At 39.5% G+C, this 14,505-nt stretch overlaps 1 protein-coding gene across 1 annotated transcript in view; it reads right to left on the reverse strand.

Annotated features, from left to right (window-relative positions):
• The window catches only part of FREM2 (FRAS1 related extracellular matrix 2), a 147,086-nt gene that overhangs the window by 44,110 nt on the left and 88,471 nt on the right, over positions 1–14,505 (reverse strand). The window lies entirely within an intron of this gene.

Here is a 14,505-nt window from a genome sequence, read left to right on the forward strand (position 1 = left end):
ATGTGAAGTGGGTGAGTTGTAGGTAGACCAGTTAAGAACAAGATTTCCATTAAATTTGAGAAGGAATGGGCATTTACTGTTTAATAGCAGTAAAAGTCAACTTCTGTAATCTCCCTCATATATGCATGTTAATGGAAGCAAAAGAAAAGCTCAGAAAAACTGTCCATTACAAAAAGTTTATATTGTGATACTATAAAAGAGAACTTTAACATCTGAAACTAGGTAGCACCATTCTACAGCTATTTACACATACTTTAAACTATGCAAGCAACTGAGCTGGCATTTAGCACAATGAATTTAATTTGCCAAGTCATTTATTTTTGATGAATGATGTAGAAATAGGGGTCAAGATTACAGTCAGAGCTCAGTTCTGGAGCAGGTATCTATTGTGCAAATGCCAACAGCTTTTTATTTGATGTGGTCAAAACAGGTTACTTTTCAAATTCATGTGTTGTAATCTTAACAGCTTTCATCTTAACACTGGTGTGATAACTTTTCCAATCAAAAAGTAAATTCACCTCAGAATCAAAATTACTAGTTGCAGCCAAACTGCCACACACATTATCTCAAGCAAATAATGTCTGCATTTCTACTTGTCTCAACAGCCCATTTCTGTCTAGCAACTTACAGTGATTTTTTTAAAGGATAATGCCAACATTATAACAGGTAAAAGGACAGACACAAATTAATTCAACCTTTACCAAATCCAGTTCTATTTTGTAAGAAAAACACACATTTTTTTAAATCTACAAAGGCAATGCCATACATTGACTGGACTGGTTCATCACTGAATTACTCTCATTTTACACAACTTATCCTCATAATTTCAGTAGAGTAACACAGTGTGAATTGAGATCAGTAACTATGAACAACATTATTATATGATTCACTTTTAATTAATTTATGATACCTACTAATTCAGTATAGACCTTTACATTTTAACTCATTCTTTATGATAAAATGCATCCATGCTTCAGTTTCTCTATACACAGTACCATCACAAGCAGCACTTGCCTAGCAGGCTTGGAATCCACATCTAACCTCTCTGCTACATGAGTAAGTACAGCTCAAATGTGAGCAAAGTAGCACAGTAAAGGCAGCAGACTAGAGCCCTAGCTGCAAGACTGAGAACAGCAGTAAGATGGCTACAGTGATACCCCATCTGTGGTCAGCTACTCCTTCCTTCTTGTCAGTCACATCCCTGCTGCAAGGACAACCTGCAGCATACTTTGCAGCCTGAAGAACTGAACTAATGGTGATTTTGCTTAATGTCAGGTTGCAATTTATAATGGTTCAGTAATAACTAGATGAGCTACAGAGTATGCCTGAACCACAGAGAGTAAAGACATCTGAGTGCATGAAGCCATGATGTAGCTCAACTCATTCAAGATGTGTGCCTTTAAAATGAAGATTATTTTTCCAACAATTAATTCACTATTATGTACAAGATGGTAATGAACAGTCTTAAGTTGTCTCCCAGCTATAACTGGCATTTTCAGGAGAAAGGTTAATGTGTGAGGTTGACTATTATAAGTGACCTTCTCTTGAAAGCAATTCATTTGCCTTTGTTGGTTTGCTGAGAAACATCATTACCTTTCCAAAATACCAAATTCATATATATGTGAACTAACATATACATGAAAATATTTATTTGTAGTATTGTTATGATCCTTACACACATCCTCAGGATGTAACCTACAGACCTTGATATCACTGGAACTATCACAGGTGTCAGAGGAGCTTTTCCTATGCTGAGAGTCTGAGGATAGGGCCAAAAGATTTTTCCTGTTACAAAAAGCTTCAATCACCTGCCCAACATATTCCATAATCCAGATAATTGTCTCATATACCAATGTAAATAAAAATATAAAGACTAATAGCTGAAGAAACAAACACTTTGGAATTTGGGGACACACCTATAATATGATGGTATTGCCTGAAGCAACCATCTGACTTTCACATACCTTTTTCCTACTGGCTAGACCTCCCACAGAGCATGAAACCAACTCAGAATCTTCTACATGTTCTATTTTTTTTAAAAAAATAGATTATTTTTATGTAAAAGGCCCAGGAAATGGCATCAGTAACAAATTCTCAATGAACTGATGAAACAGAGGCAGGCAGATAAATGGGAAGGCTTGGCAGTAGTATTTAAATATACCACACACAAGGTACCTCACAAGGAGGCCAAGTATATAGGAGCTCACAGTCAGTGATTCATACATGAGATAACAAATGAGGACTCCTACAAACAGAATTGGTAGGAGAAGCTGAGCAGCATTTTAGAAATCAGGCTACATAAAGATATAGCATTTGGCCATTTCTAAATATGTTTTTCACATTTTAATTGAGTAATTATTTTACTACTGGGCCTTGCAGAAAAAGCTGTCTGTAGAAAGGGTCTGAGTGTAATAAGTATATTTGCAAAAACAAAGATCTTCTGAGAAGAGTATTTTCAGTTTTTCTCTTCCAAATCATGTTACTCACACATACACTCATATCAAGAAACACAACCACAAAATTGCATTAGCTTATTCTATGAATGCTTTTTCTATAGTATCTAGTAACATAAATTATGACCCGGATCTCTAAGATTTTAAAGCCCAAAGTGATAGTGATGACAAATGTTTTCTACCCAGCTGAGATTTCCACTGGTTGGCGAGTAGTATTAGTAAGGCTTTTGAATGATAAAAAAACATTTTGTTGTTTGGTAACAGAGCTGATAGGAAGATGGCGAGGAAATTGTGGAGTCTCAATAGCAAAGACAGAAATTCTGGACCTTCGTAAAAGTAAACGAAAGCATGCTGAAAATGGGTGAGCTCCTTATACAATGAAAGCCTTTAGAGAAAAACGTATTCAAAAGGTCAAAATAAATCCAAATGTGCATTTTCTGAGACTAATTTTTTACAGAATCACAGAATGGTTTGGGTCAGAAGTGACCTTTAAAGATCATCTAGTCCAACCTCCCTGCCATGCACAGGTTACACAAAACCCCATCCAACTTGACTTTGAACACGTCCAATGATGGGGCATCCACAGCTTCCCCGGGCAACCTGTACCAGTGTCTCATCACCCTCATCCTAAAAAATTTCTTCCTTATGTCCAATCTAAATCTATGCTCTTTCAGTTTAAAACCATTACCCCTTGTCTTGTCACTGCAGGCCCTGGTAAAAAGTCTCTCTCTGTCTTTCTTATAAGCTCCCTTTATATATTGAAAGGCTCCAATAAGGTGTTTCTGGAGCCTTCTCTTCTCTGGGCTGAACAGTCGTATCTCTCTCAGACCTTCTTCACAGGAGAGCCGTTCCAGCCCTCTGATCATTTTGTGGCCCTCCTCTGGACCCACTCTAACAGATCCATGTCTTTCTTGTGCTGAGGACGCTAGAGCTGGATGCAGTACTCCAGGTGGGGTCTCATAAGAGCAGAGTAGAGGGGGAGAATCACCTCCCTTGACCTGCTGGCCACACTTCTTTTGATGCAGTACAGGACATGACTGGCTTTCTAGGATGTGAGCGCACACTGCTGGCTCATGTCCAATTTTTCATCCACCAGTATCCCCAAGTCTTTCTGTGCAGGGAGGGATACCATTCATCCCCCAGTCTGTACTGATATTGAGGATTGCCCCAAGTTAGGTACAGAACCTTGCACTTGGCCTTGCTGAACTTCATGAGGTTTGTATGGGCCCACTCTGCAAGTCTGACAAGGCCCCTCTGGATGACATCCCTTCCCTCAAGCCTATCAACTGTACCACTCAAATTGGTGTCGTCTGCAAACTTGCTGAGGGCACACTAAATCCCACTGTCTATGTTATAGTATTGGTCCCAGTACGGATCCTTGAGGAACACCATTCATTAGTGGTTTCTGTTTGGACATTGAAACATTAAGTGTAATTCTTTGGATGTGGCCACCCAGCTAATTTCTTCTCCAGCTAATGATCTGTCCATCAAACCTGTATCTCTCCAATTTAGAGGTAAGAATGTTGGGGGGGGGGGGGCTATGAAGGCCTTGAAGAAGTCTAGGTAGATGACATCTGTAGCACTTGCTTTGTTCACTGATGCAGTCACTCCATCACAGAAGGCCACTAAATTAATGAGACATGATTTCACAGAATCACAGAATCATCTAGGTTGGAAAGGACCTTGAAGATCATCTAGCCCAACCATTAACCTAGCACTGACAGATCCCAACTACACCAGATCCCTAAGCGCTATGTCAACCCGCCTCTTGAACACCTCCAGGGATGGGGACTCCACCACCTCCCTGGGCAGCCCGTTCCAATGCCTAACAACCCGTTCTGTAAAGAAATGCTTCCTAATATCCAGTCTAAACCTTCCCTGGCGCAACTCGAGGCCATTACCTCTTGTCCTATCACTCATTACTTGGTTAAAGAGACTCATCCCCAGTTCTCTGCAACCTCCCTTCAGGTAGTTGTAGAGGGCGATGAGGTCTCCCCTCAGCCTCCTCTTCTCCAGACCAAACAACCTCAGTTCCCTCAGCCGCTCCTCGTACGACATGTGCTCCAGACCCTTCACCAGCTTCGTTGCCCTTCTCTGGACACGCTCGAGTAATTCAATGTCCTTTTTGTAGTGAGGGGCCCAAAACTGAACACAGTAATTGAGGTGCGGCCTCACCAGTGCCAAGTACAGGGGTAAGATCACTTCCCTGTCCCTGCTGGCCACGCTATTTCTGATACAAGCCAGGATGCCATTGGCCTTCTTGGCCACCTGGGCACACTGCTGGCTCCTGTTCAGCCGGCTGTCAATCAACACCCCCAGGTCCCTCTCTGACTGGCAGCTCTCCAGCCACTCCTCCCCAAGCCTGTAGCGCTGCTGGGGTTTGTTGTGGCTGAAGTGCAGATTTGCCTCTGGTGAAGCCATGTTGACTGTCTCTAATCACTTCACTGTCTTCTGTATGTTTCTATATATATTCCAGAAGGATCTGTTCCACGATCTTAATAGGCACAGAGGTGAAGCTGTTAATTTAGCCAAATGAATTACAAAACTGAATCTTACCAAAGCAGAAAATGTGTTAAGTTTCATTGAATAATAAATGAAGAAGGAGGGAGGCCCTATTATTATAACTATCATTACTACAAATGGTGCATAGAAGAGGAATAGTACAACCAAGAAATGTAAAATACTTTGTTTCCAGGTGGCTGTTGGTATTTGTATATAATTTTTGGCACGGCTTGTACCACACTTTTTAAAGAAAATTATGATTCTATCCATTCTTGTTGATAGGTATTAAATCTGTTCTTCTGCCTGTATGTATACGCATACTTTCTGGATTGGAGACATCTTGACCATATCACAAGAGAGGCTAAGAAAGACACTGCTCTAATTCTGACTTTAAGTTTTTGCACTTTTCCTATTCAGTTGCAATGCTAGTTATGTTGAGTTTGCTTAACTGGCAGAAACAATTTCTTACAGGCTTTTCTGCCCACATACAATGAGAACACATTTAGCCCACTGAGGTTTGAGAGAAAAGTATACAAGAGATCCTCCATGCTCCCTTTATGGGAGCTCATGTTGAGGATGGGACTCAGAAGAGAAGACAGAACAGAGTTAAAATAAAGCAACAGCCAGACTTATCAGACCACAAAAGCAGAGTTCTAATGACAGAAAATATGCTCTGCTGTATGTTAAAAGTTCTTGAATTCTCTCTTTTGGACTTCGGATCCCATTCGTGTGGGAGGGAAGAGAAAAAAGTTGCCTGACAGGCAATAATGTGAGATAACAACTGAGTTAATCCTTTGAGGATTTACATGTTCAAAGGGAGAATCAACGTCATTAAAGCCCAATGGGGTACACTGGTTACTCTGTTGTTCAGTATCTATTGGGCCTTCAAAGACTGATGAGCAAAATGGCTCAGTGTAAGGATCTTCAGAGGAAGAAAGATGATCTGAAGAAACTTTAGGAAAACTGAATGCACCTAGATGTCCTACACAACTTGATTATCCAAATCTTAAACACACAAAGCACTCACTAGGTCACTAAATTCATTCCCTACAATTGTAAGCAATCAAGAATAAATGATTAATTTAGAATGGTTTGCTAGGCATTCATTATATTTTCAAACAGTCTATAATAAATATAAAAGCTGCAGTACAAAGACCAGAGCCATAAAAAATACAACATGCTACAGGAAGACAGGAGAGAGAAAGATGTTCAATGTACTCTTGAATGAACTATCATAAAACAATGATCCATTAGGCTCTGGAAAACAACATCAGTACACGTAACAACACCATTTAACTTATTTTAGATTTAACACAAAGTATCAATTTTCTACAGTTCATGTAATTTCCTACCTTCTACTTATCAACTATTTTATGTGCTTTGAGTACAAAACTGAAAAGTTGTTTTCTATATTTCAACACTCTCCTAGAATACTATAGTTCACATAGAAATGTAATAACGCATATGTAAGCTAACCATTTAATGACCTGCAGTACTGAAGTCTTACAGCTATGCTGCTCCACCAGCTGAGTTCTCTGTCGTAAAGGAGCCATCCAAAATAGATGTGACAAAGTACTGACTGGAGGTCATGCTCTGTCCTCCTTTCCTATCAAATGAGACTAGATTATAAGGTTGGACTATATACCTAGTTATTAAGCAGCTAAGTGAAAATGACATTAAACCAACAGCTGTAGTTCACATATAATACATGAGTGTGTACCTGCACATGCACACATATTATAAACTGTCAGCAACAGATAATGCTAGAAAAGCATAAATGCTTTTTGTAAAGCATAAATGCGCCTGGTTGCCTCTATAGAATGTCCTACTGTAAAATATGTCAATTTATTTCTGTGGTAGACAGCAAACAGGGACTTTCCAAAATCTTTAAGGTTATCATCATAAATTGAACATTTTTCACTCTGTTGAAATGGTGATAACATGAAACCATAAGTAAAGAAAACTGGGAGTATAACATGTCATAAATTGGCTGTCTTCCACTTTTTCCCTTGATTAGTTGCCAATCTGGCCACCTGCCACAGACTGGGGAAAGGGGAGGGGTCACATAGAGATTTTACCTAATGAGAGGACAAAAGAAGTTAAAAGCTGCACAGAAGTGCCAGAGGCATCAGACCCACAGGCACTGTAAAAACAGAAAAGGGAGAAAGTGCTCAAAGATGGCTGTACAGAGGACAAAAGAACAACTAGTTCATTATTTTAGTCATCTCCAGAGAATGATGAAGGATACTTGGCCAAATCATGACTCCAGTCCATAATATAATGTTGGGCACGCTCTGTCTATAGTGTTCAGGTTGTAACTAAAATTGGAGAAATAGAATAGCAGATATCAACTACCAAGATCAACCAATCACCCCATTCAGTTTAAGGTTATGGCACACCTATTGTCAAAAAGAAAAAGACACATTTGATTGGTTGCCTCAGAGGCCAGTGGAAATAGGGAGATTCCAGATAGCCTTGTGAGATAAGGATGGCCCTCTCACAAACTGTGTTACTAATAGAATTATTATTTTTAATAATAATTATCATGAGCTGGAAATTTGTCTCAGTACACACACTGAAAGTTAGCTGATACTGTGTGCCTACTGGGACAGTGCAAAGCATATATTTATAATGTAGCATTGCAGTGGTGACTTTCTGCCTCTTTTCAAGCTACTGGTAGTAAAAGTCAATATGAACTTTACTACTCCAAGCAATTTGGACAAGTGCTAGTCAGTACTGATTTCCAGAACATGATCTAAGGATTTCCAAAGTTTAAATAACTGTAGGGGAAGTGACAGCCTGTGTTTTAAAGAAATCTACAGAAGACTAAAGAATTAATCTGTTCTGTATGACCTTTCACATTGGCTTTCTGCATTATCATACCCTCATCCAGGCTACTCAGCTGTAAAATATTCCCAGATAGTGCTGTCCTCTATCATGTGGATGATACGAGTGATTGATTCTGTTGAGTAGGTATAAAGAAAATGGTAAGCAAACATAAACCTGAGTCCTTTGCTTTCTCAGCCTTGATGTAGAAATAAATGTCAAGAAGTCTGAACAGCTGCTTGCCCATCTAATGTGAATGAAGTAGAACAAATGCATTTAATGTACTTCCTGCTGTGAACAGCATGAGGCTTCAACAATTCCACTAAGGCAAGATGTCTGTTTGACAGCCTGGATATAAGGCTGTGTGCTCTCATGGCAACATTAAGTACAGTAGCATGGAATTAAAATCACATGGGAAGACAGCCACTGACAAAAAACTTGAAGCAAACAAAATAGTTGTAAGCATTCTCCTCTTAGATGCAAACTTCTAGATCTGCGTTCATCACACCTCTTCTCTTCTGATTTCCAAATGTGATTACAAACCAAGAGTCTAAAATTTGTCCACAACACAAAACTAAGTAAGTAAAAAAGAATCCGAATCAGGAGCCTAGCAATCAAAACACCCAACTATCAGAGAGCAGCACTTTGACTGCAAGCCTTGTTGCAAGGAGTAAAGCATTTTGTATCATTAGACTAGTTGCACACGACACAGCAATACTGTTAGTCTTGGAACCAAATTACAGCTTCCTCATTCCCAGATGAATACTAACAAAAGAGTCTGATCTCATTTTTTCTATATATATGTGAAACGATTTCAGAGTCACAGCTTCAGTTGGAAAAAAGAGATTGCTTCCAGGCTGATCTTTCTTAGTTGCTAAGTGTTTGGGGATTAAGGCATTTCCACAGAAGACTGGGGTCTGAGGGTTTTCAGGGTTTGAGACTAAACTCCAGGACTCCTCTCTCCAAGGGGAATGACACATTAACCTTATCTTCCTTTTCCTAGATGCATAATATTGATCTATTATGTAAACTGCCTCCTCCAAATGAGCTTTATGCTGAACTCTGTGCTCTCCATGCAGGACAGATATGTCCTGAGCTAATCAACTGACCTCAAATTCTTCAGGGATTTCTGTTCATCCCCCAGATCCTTGAGATGCATGAAGACAAGTAGTTCAGCCCACCAATTCTGGCTAGATTTAGTAACACAAGTTCACATTTGTATGGAAATTGTTTTCAAGATTTTATCTTGAATATCTAAATACCTACTGAAACACTCTTCAGCATTAATTTCTTTAGATTTCAACTAGACTATTTTAAATTTTTCTTTAGAAATCATAACTATTTTATGAAGCAGGTATAGCCATGTATCTCTTTGTTGTTTAATGGCATTTTATAGTAGGAGCTGTTTTAACACAGAATTAGAAAAAAATCCTTCCTTCATGCCCAGTAATGCTTATGATTTTGATGAATGGCAAATTTAATTTCTAATGGTAGGGTTTATATCTACTGACAGAAATCCATGCATTCAGATGCAGCAGGTACCCATGGTGATCGACTTCAACAGTTTAGAGACTTCTAGGATAGGGTGGCTCCTGGCAGTACATCTCTCTTTTCATTAACTATAAAAGGATCCTGGCATAGCCTGCTTGAATGAGCTGTCTAAATGTGTAGATGGTTAATATCAAGTGAGATTACTGTCACCCCAGAAGTGGATGACTTGCATAGGACTTTCCCCTGAATGCTTTTCTTCCAGTGGTTCATGGTTAGTAACTATCACTCTGACTCAAACAGATCAATGTTTTTATTTTTTAGCGCTTAAACTGTAGTGACATGTGTAACTTTGAATCCAAGATTTCCATGCACAACTTTGCTGTGTATTCCATTAACTTCATCCTTGTCTTTTTTTCTATGTCTCCCAACTTCAGGATCTATCAGAAAAAGACCCTTCCAAATTAAGAAATGTCCCAACAGCAGCACCAATTTTAAAATTACCTTTCACAATATATAAATATACCTGTGCATGTTCTACATACTAATTTTTTTCAGATTTTACTTTGGCAGTACAGCACATCTGTATAATCCTCAATCAAAGTATTTAGTTGCCAGGAATTTCTTTAATATACTCTGGTTCACTAGAAAGTTGAGCACACCTCTCTTACTTTTTGTTTATTGTCATGATTGTACAGCAACTCAGCTATTTTAGTTAGACCCTAAGGGCCTTCTCTAGAAATAAAAGAAGAAAAGACTTTGATGATAGGTACTGAAGGTGAATGTTTCCTAATTAACTTGCATTGAATGCCAGAGGAGATAAGGTACTGTTGCTAGTGCCGACTTGCCTTCCATCGGAAAGATCTTATGTAGTATTATTAAACTTTGACCTTTGCTGTTTGTATCTTTTGACCTGAAGAAGTCAATGCATAATGTTAATCCAGTCACAGTACTTGGAGAAATCACAACCCAATAACATGTTGTGACAAGAAACTTTGTTAAGTAGAAAATGAATTTAAACAAACAATGAGAAAAAAATATCAGTAGATGTGAAGAGACTAAAGTGGACTACTGAATTTAGTATGATAACATTACTATAGCTCATAGGCTATTATATATATGCTAAAGCTTTTATCCACCTCTATCTTAGGCATTTTCTGAATTAAATTTTACGGTTAAAAGCTAAAGAAAACACTTTTTATGTCACATAGCATACTGTTTTAATTTGTTAAAATTAATTCTGTGCACTGCAAACAATAATAAACAATGCTACTTAAAATCCCCTGCTTATTTATGCAGAATTTCAAACATGACAGCCAGGGTATTAAATTCCTTACACATTACAGAAATATATGTGTATATACACAATCTGATACAAGCATGCATATATATATTTATATGTGTGTGTGAATAGATAAATATGTAAGGTATAACTTGTAATTTATCTACTCTCTAGTCTGTACTCTGCTTTTTACAGAGCAGGCAGCACAGCAGATCTGAGATGAAACAAAATGCATATAGACTTTTCTGTTACTGTGCATTATGGTATTGTGCAAAATAAAAGCATGTGGTAGAAAACTTTACTGGTGAGTGAATGGTCAGTAAGTTTTTTAATACTCTGGAATTTTTTGTGGGAGTACTTTCACTGATACAGAAAGCAAAAAAGGAGTTCTGTCACACTACTTCACATATGACATATGCAATGTTTTGTATGCAGAAAGACAAGTGAATGTTTGTTAAAAAAGAGCCAAACCTATCCTTCAAAGCCCGCTTATCTTCCAATATCCAAAATATTGTTTACTCCTGCATAATGAAAATGGTCTACTCTAATGTCCCAAACACTTTCCCAACTTTCTTAATAAATCCCATAACATTATTATTATTATTTGTCAAATAATTCCTGTTTAAAACTTTGTAGCATTGAGGCAAGTTGTGCTCATAAATGCAGGAAATACTATACTTAAAACTGAACAGTGGTATACAAATCAAATTACTTCTCATGTTTTCTAATGGCAGTGTTAGAAGAAAGGAGACTTCTTGTTAACTTCCCTAATATCTTGTGGGAGTTTCATAAAGTGTTAAGTTCTATACTATGTTGTGATTGATTAACTTTCATCATTTCTTATTCAAAGTTGCTCTAGGTTACTGTTAAAATGATTGTATAAGCCTATGAATGACAGTGTCTTATTTTAAGTGCTAAAAACAGTATATAAAAGTGTTCCCTCCCAGGCACTGAGGTTCCCACTGAAGTTAAATGCTCTCATTTCAGCTCACCTCTGTTTTAAATGGTCTCTTGGAGGAACATTCTCCCCATCCCAAACTTTCTGTATACATTTTAAGCAGTCAGACCACCTTCAAAAGTCAGGTAATCAGCTTCTTCATGGATATATTATTTTATAGCTACTCTCCCAATATTCTATGCTCTGCTATCTTCAAACTGTAAAGTTCATGTATTCATCAAAATTATTCAAAAAATCAAATTTTTGTAAAAATCCTACACAAATAAACCTGTATTTGCAATCATAGCATAGTCAGATAAACATATTTCTATTTCACCTTGCATTTGATATATGATCTCTTACTTTACAAGAAGTGTTATTTCAAGCTATTGTATTCATTAATGCTATATGATTACCCAAATGCTCCACAGAGAAAACAAAGTCACCTCTGTCACAGGATTACACCTGAGAAATTTCAGGCAGAGTATTTACGATGCAATTAGATGGGTGTCAACTTCCTGCCTTTAAGAGCTGCCTTTTATATCCTTAACTAGAGAGAAATCACTGTGCTGATAATAACCATCTATCTTGGCATCAGACTTTCAAAGAGTACTGTACTACATAATTCTTCACATTAGTCTTTGGGAAATATGACAGTGTCACAATAGATGATTTATGGCCTCATAGAGAGGAGTAAAATAGCTTATCAGTATTTCTTTCACAGAATTTACAGTTGAGATTTCAGCCTCCAAACTCCATGCATAAATGAAGGCAATTGTACCAGGAAACCTTTTTGCTACCACTCCTAGAAAGACAGGTGCCACACCAATGCCAGGGACACTGAAGGAGAGGCTTGAGGCCCCTTAATATTTACATGTATTTTCAAAAGCATTTGGTGATACAGTGTGCTAATTCCGCTCTTCCTTAGTCACAGACCTCTCTAATCACCACCAGAAATGTCCCTTTCAATGCAGTATATCAAAGCTACTGACCACTTGAACAAAGGACATCATTCTGTCCACACTTCCTTACTGAGGTGATTTCTAAAGCAACATTACTGTCTTCTGATTTGCTTTATTAAAAAGACAAAGGAAGCATACATGGACACTTCAAATTTAAATGCAACATCAAATCAGAAGGAACATACCTTGCCTCTTAGAAGCTGCTAGATGGCTTCTGGTCCATCAGGGCCTCTAATATGCTTTTGGAGCATAAAGCAATGGGCCTGAAGCTTAGTGGACACAGCCTCAGAATCACACATGCAAGGGTGCCCATGCATAGTGACATTTTGGATTACATCTGTTCTTGTGATAGAATGGAAAAGTGCATCTCCTCATTCTCAAAAACTGCTCATGAGATTTTCTCAAACCATAAAATATCAAGCCTAAATCACATCATAGAATCACAGAATGGTTTGGTTTGGAAGGGACCTTAAAGATCATCTAGTTCCAACACCCCCTGCCATGGGCAGGGACACCTTCCACTAGACCAGGTTGCTCAAAGCCCCGTCCAACCTGGCCTTGAATACTGCCAGGCAGGGGGCATCCACAGCTTCTCTGGGCAACCTGTTCCAGTGCCTCACCACCCTCACTGTAAAGAATTTCTTCCTTATATCTAATCTAAATCTGCCCTCTTTCAGTTTAAAACTGTTACTCCTCATCCTATCACTACAATCCCTGATAAAGAGTCCCTCCCCATCTTTCCTGTAGGCCCCCTTTAAGTACTGGAATGCTGCTATAAGGTCTCCCAGGAGCCTTCTCTTCTCTAGGCTGAACAACCCCAACTCTCTCAGCCTGTCCTCATAGGGAAGGTGCTCCAGCCCCCGGATCATCTTTGTGGCCCTCCTCTGGACCTGCTCAAGCAGGTCCATGTCCTTCTTATGTTGGGGGCCCCAGAGCTGAACACAATACTCCAGGTGGGGTCTCACAAGAGCAGAGTCATGCTGGTCATGCTTCTTTTAATGCAGCCCAGGATACGGTTTGCCTTCTGGGCTGCACATGCATATGGCTGGGTCATGTTGAGCTTCCTGCCAACCAACACCCCCAAGTCTCTCTCCCCAGGGCTGCTCTCAATCCACTCTTCGGCGAGCCTGTATTTGTGCATGGGATTGTCACGACCCATGTCCAGGACCTTGCCTTTAGCCTTGTTGAACTTCAGGAGGTTGCTCCACGATCTTGCCAGGCACAGAGGTGAGACTGACTCGCCTGTAGTTCCCCAGGTCTTCCTTTTTTTCCTTTTTAAAAATGGGGGTTGTGTTTTCCCTTTTCCAGTCAGCGGGAACTTCACCGGACCACCACAACTTCTCAAATATGGTGGATAGTGGCTTAGAAACTTCATCAACCAGTTCCCTCAGGGTCCGTGGATGCATCTCATCAGGTCCCATGGACTTGTGCACCTTCAGGTTCCTTAGATGGTCTCAAACCTGATATTCTCCTATAGTGGGCAGTTCTTCATTCTCCCAGTCCCTGTCTTTGTCTTCTGTGTCTTGGGCGGTGAGGCTGGAGCATTTGCTGGTGAAGACTGATGCAAAAAAGTCATTGACTACCTCAGCCTTCTCCACATCCCGGGGAACCAGGTCTCCCATTTCCTTCCAGAGAGGGCCCACATTTTCCCTAGTCTTCCTTTTATCACTGACGTACCTATAGAAGCTTCTCTCATTGTCCTCAATGTCCCTGGCCAGATATAATTCTATCAGGGCTTTGGCCTTCCTAACCTGATCCCTGGTTGCTCAGACAATTTCTCTGTATTCCTCCCAGGCTACCTGTCCTTGCTTTTACCCTCTGTAGGCTTCCTTTTTGTGTTTGAGGTTGTCCAGGAGCTCCTTGTTCATCCATGCAGGCCTCCCGGCAGTCTTACGTGACTTCCTCTTTGTTGGGATGCATCACTCCTGAGCTTGGAGGAGGTGATCCTTGAATATCAACCAACTTTCTTGGGCCCCTCTTCCCTTCAGGGTTTTATTCCATGCTACTCTGCCAAGCAGATCCCTGAAGAAGCCAAAGTCATGTCTGCTGCAGTCC

The sequence above is a fragment of the Strix uralensis genome, chromosome 2 (genome assembly GCF_047716275.1).
Source record: "Strix uralensis isolate ZFMK-TIS-50842 chromosome 2, bStrUra1, whole genome shotgun sequence".
Taxonomy (NCBI): domain Eukaryota; kingdom Metazoa; phylum Chordata; class Aves; order Strigiformes; family Strigidae; genus Strix; species Strix uralensis.